The 5,196-nt window shown below is 46.4% G+C and overlaps 1 protein-coding gene across 13 annotated transcripts in view; it reads left to right on the forward strand.

Moving 5' to 3' along the window:
* foxp1b (forkhead box P1b) overlaps positions 1-5,196 on the forward strand; it is a 179,803-nt gene that overhangs the window by 57,528 nt on the left and 117,079 nt on the right. For 11 of the 13 annotated variants that reach the window (XR_004947971.1, XM_036212113.1, XM_036212109.1 and 8 more), the window contains exon 4: positions 309-351. The gene's annotated coding sequence lies outside the window, so the exon portion shown is untranslated. Of the gene's footprint in view, positions 1-6; positions 235-308; positions 352-5,196 lie in introns of those variants that run through there. The other 2 variants (XM_036212112.1, XM_024270016.2) reach the window with 1 other exon arrangement.

The raw sequence follows: 5,196 nt of genomic DNA on the forward strand, positions 1-5,196 counted from the left end.
ACAAAGTTTTTGTCTTGCAAATACAGCAGTCACTATAGCCAGTGCCATTGTTCCTGCGTTATCATCAGTGGGCGGGGCTAAAGGTAACAGGTGGAAATGCAGAGATTAATTAGACTGACAACAGTGGATCAGCACAGAGAAATGCGCGGCGGCTTCTGCTGCGGCGTGGAGGAAGTGCGGCGTGACCCGAGCAGACGAAGGGAATGAAGCTGCTTTCCTGAACGTCTGCAGCAGGTGGTTTAATGTAGACGACACCTGTGTATGACAAACATCTCACTCTGGTTCTGACGGTGTGTTTGTGTCCACAGGGGGAGGAGGTTCACCGCTGGAACAGCCGGTTGCATTCATCAGGTAAGTCCTTGTTGGGAGTAAACATCAGCATGTGTGGAAGCGCCGCTCTACTGGCTTAATAATTACCCAGGCTGAGCCGTCTTCTTGTTTGTGTCCTGTGTTAGGAGGGCTGGGGGGGCAGGCGCTCTCTGTTGGTGTTTTAATGTTCTGCTGTCCTGAGACCAGCGGTCTGAGTAGAACCGACCCAGACCCCACAGGTGGATCTGGACAGCACTGGTTTCTCCAGTTTGATGAGGAGAGCAGACATGGTCAAACTGTGACGTCTGTGAGCGCCGCTCCAGCCGGCCTGCTGTTTACCAGACAAGGGAAACTTTTCAGTGAACAGCTGATATACACGTCCTTCTGCCTCGTACCTCGAGGTTATTCCTCCAACCAAGACTTCAGGACATGAAGCTCAGGGTGCTGGACCACTCCAGGAAAACCTTCACAGGAAGGAGGAGGACTGAAGGTCCAGCCAAACGTGTCCAAAGTCAGGCCTCGAGGGCCGGCCTCCTGCTGCTGGTTACCTGACAGGTGTGTTTGGCCAATAAGGAGCTTCGATGGCAGGTTAGATGGAAATCATAGGACACCGGCCCTCGAGGCCTGACTTTGGACAGCCCTGCCATAGATGATCAGAATGCACTAATAAAGGCAAATGCATAGAAAAAGAAAAATGGTTTTGGTGAGACTTTATTTTTAAGAGAAAGAAATAAAAACCTGATTCTGCTGCAGCTCCATCAGGCTGAGTCAGCATTATTCTTTAGCGTCACTCGTTCATTTGAGGTCGCTGACTCACGGAGACGTTTCACATCACAACGCACAGTAGAGCTGCCGCGATGAGTCGTGACTGTTAAACCAGTCGACGGCTAATTTAATAGTCGATCGGTCGTGTTATGTCTTAAACTACGGTGCACAGCGTCTGCTGTTGCCTCTGACACACATGCTCAGTGGTGCTGATCCGGGTCAGTGGTGCTGATCCGGGTCAGTGGTGATGTCACTGGAAGTTCTAAGAAGACTCGCTACCATAACAACACGCCAGCCAAGCTTGACAGGTAGAAACATAAATAAATAAAACACAAAAGTGAAACGTCTCTGGAGGAACATCTGCTCTCTGAAGAGATGCAGACAGACATGGAGAAATGATCACTCTGTCGTACCGTCTGAGGTTCTAGAGAAAACAGAAATGAACTTGAGTTCTGTTTGAGTCAGTGAGAACAAAACTTGTTTGATTCAGATGCTGACCTCATTTGATTCAAGTTTTAATGCCAGAAATCATGAAGAAAAGAAGCTGCTGGATTCATTAAAGGGTTAATAAACTATTGTCTTTATTTTTCATTGACATTTATCTTTAACACTTCAAGTTTAAAGGTACTGATGGTTCAGATGTGAGTTTTACTTCCAGTTGACGAATGATCCGGTTCGTCGACTCATGAAGTTTGTGGCCCTCAGCCGGCTGGGCGTCATTTTATATTTGAATATTTTGAAGTACGTTTTTGATCATTCGCTTAGATTGAGTCTGAAAGGCCTGAGCTTTGTGTCACTTCTTCATTCAGCCTGAGAGGTCTTGGCCTGTTTCAGTAGTAGACCGTCATCTCTGACTGTGTTTTAACTCTCACCTGCTGGATCAGTCATGAATGACACAGAGTCATCATATTCCATGTTCAGTGTGCTGCAGTTGATGGACGGTACATTGAAACCTCCTCTTCCTGACTCCGCCCACATAGTTATGTAACTGATGTTCAATTCTGAACACAAGCATTTGATAGTAATGATCAGGCACCAATCCCTCTGCAGCTTTTGGGATTAAAGTGTTTAAAAAAGTTCCTGTTTGTAGTTTTCATTTTCACACCTGAATCCTTCATAACAAATGACATCACAGTTCAGTCGACTGATGCAGAGAAACAGCTTCTGACACCTGATCCTGGTCGGCTGGATTTCTGTCCTGATCACATCGAGCTTCCCAAGAACCAGTGCAGAAAAAGGGTTTGTTGGTCTTGAATTGTGGGGCTGCACGGTGGCGCAGTGGTTAGCGCTCTTGCCTCACATCAAGAAGGCCCCGGTTCGAATCCCGGCTGGGGCATCTGAAAAAAAAACCTCTAAGGGGACCTTTCTGTGTGGGGCTTGCATGTCCTCACCCGCCCTCACCTGTCCTCACCTGTCCTCACCCGTCCTCTCTCATCCCCACCTGTCCTCACCTGTCCTCACCCGTCCTCTCTCATCCCCACCTGTCCTCACCTATCCCCACCTGTTGCCACCTGTCCTCACCTGTCCTCGACCGCCCTCACCTGTCCTCTCTCATCCCCACCTGTCCTCGACCGCCCTCACCTGTCCTCTCTCATCCCCACCTGTCCTCACCTTTCCCCACCTGTCCTCACCTGTCCTCACCTGTCCACACCTGTCCTCACCCGTCCTCTCTCATCCCCACCTGTTCTCACCTGTCCACCGTCTGCTCCCATGGCTGCATCCTCTGCTCTCAGGTTGGTTTCTGCCAGTCCTGCTGCTTCTATGCTCTTAAACTGCACATTAAGTCAGTCTAGGATCTCAGGAACATTTGGAGTTTTTTGGACGTTTTGCATCTCCAGCGAGTTTCCATCTGCTGTGTGAGCCGCTGGAACGCTCAGACGTGTGAATCCCGGGAACGTTTTCTACCAAACTGGCCTGTCGTGTTTGGTCTGAAGCGTATTGACAGACGTACACGTGCCGGTCCGTCTGTGATCATGTGAGCTGTCAGGTGCAGACAGCTAGCACGACGGTCGTGGTGTGAGATTAACTCGGGCGGCGAAAGTCAGCAGAATCGTCTGCTAATGACTGTGAGATGAAACACCAGCTTTGGGGCCTTCTTTGTTTTGGACAACACTGAACATCACGGTCTTCATGACTCGTTCTTCTTTTTCATACTGAGACTAAAAATCAATCCATTTTCAAATGACTTTGCTGAAAAGAGTCATTTGAAAACATGTTTGAGGTTTATTTACCCATTAGGGTCAAACTGGGTCACACCTCTAAATGTTGTGCTCATGCCAGCCGGCAGCTTTCTGTTTATTTAGGAGACAAACCCCTCTCAGGGATGAAGCACCTGGTGGGTTTAATGGAATGGTCTGTGCAAATAAACAGCTTGCATTTCTGCTGTGAGATGAGGAATACGCCGAGAGAGGCCGAGCAGGGAGAGCTGGCTTCACCCCAAACCATAAAATCAACATGTGGGGAGGACAAATGACGAGGACGTCCACAGATGCTGCTCCTTTTAATGGAGCGCAGAGATGACTGATGCAGGAGCTTTAGCCATGTTTCCATGTCTGCTTGTATACATGTCTAATGTCATCAAAACATCTTAAGAAAGGCTTTGATTGCTGCAGGTTCCTTCATATGTCTGTATTTCCTCTCATGGTGAAGGTGGAACGTTAGAGCTGAATGTTTCAGGGTACGATCTGCTGATCTGTCTGTGGAGTCGTCTCAGTGTTGGTGCACCGTCAGCTGACCATATCTGTATCTGTATCTGTACCTGTATCTGTATCTGTACCTGTATCTGTATCTGTATCTGTATCTGTATCTGTATCTGTATCTGTATCTGTATCTGTATCTGTATCTGTATCTGTATCTGTATCTGTATCTGCTGCTTTCTGAGGTTTTCAGAAAAGGTCAACACTATCTGAAGTTAAATAAACATCACCGGTTTACATGTTTTCGAAGCTAATTCCTCCCTTTGACACTGAAGGAGAACTTTAGCTGAGCTCGCTCTTTAAATAAACACTTTTAAGTAAAGTTGTTTTTTTCTCACATTACCAGTGTGATCCCTGATGCTAAGAATGATGTTTTGTTGCTTCAGTGTTACACAAACTGTCAGCCGTCCCTTGATTATTGTTGTTTTCTGAAGCTCTTTGAATCGTTTAATAACTGATAAAGTAGTCTGGAGTTACATATGTATATAAGACTTCCTCCATCTCGTTGGTTTTCTGTTGTTGGACGTTTTCTGGTGTAAATACGTCTAAATACGTCTACCTGCTCTCGTTGTAGCTGGTGTGGGTGTTATTGTAGGGAAGGAGCTGAATCTGTTTTCAGGCGTAGCTGCTGCTGTAGATACGGTCTAGAGACAGACACAGCAAAGGCTGCTGGTCATTATTGCTGTACTCAAGCCAAGTGGGCAGAAATGCTTCTTTGACTGATATGTCGTTAGAAATCCTGCCTCTCTGGTCTCAGGTTCATAATTTTTATTTATTAGTCATTTTAAAACATGAAAAGCTGCAGGACTGAAACCTGGATCGACTATCAGCTGCAAACATTCATGTCATTAGGCGTGTTTGAGATCCCCCGGCGCTGCGCAGATCGCCTGGATCGCGGTGCATGTTGGTTAGTTTATTGCACTGACGTCACATGTGCGCCGTCACGAAGTATCGCGAGAAAGGGGCGGGTTCAAGGCGTCTTCCTAAGCCAGCGCAGCCAGAAAATAGGTACTGCGCTGGCTGCATGCCGCCTTGAGGACTACAAAACAATGCATTGTGGGAAACTGTGTCCCCACAGTTCTTGTAGTTCCACATGCAATAACTGGCGCTAAATGAAGGACATCGGTGTATTTTTTAACTCCTTCTGGAAGGTAGTGAATCACTGATGAAAAAATAAACAAGATTTCAAATAATCTGTGGTCATATTTGTTATTGTTGCTTCTAAAACTTAACTTTAATTTTATTTATTTATTTGGGACAGTGCACATGTAATGAATCCCGCGGCTATTTTAGTAACAGTTTTAATCTAAACCATGTTAAAAAATAATATAAAAGACACAACAGCACAAATCATACCAGGAGGAGTGGCTTATTCACTTTCAGATGAATGTTAAGGACAACCCCCAACTCCTGGATCTCGTACAGT

Source organism: Oryzias melastigma, linkage group LG5 (assembly GCF_002922805.2).
Source record: "Oryzias melastigma strain HK-1 linkage group LG5, ASM292280v2, whole genome shotgun sequence".
Taxonomy (NCBI): Eukaryota; Metazoa; Chordata; class Actinopteri; order Beloniformes; family Adrianichthyidae; genus Oryzias; species Oryzias melastigma.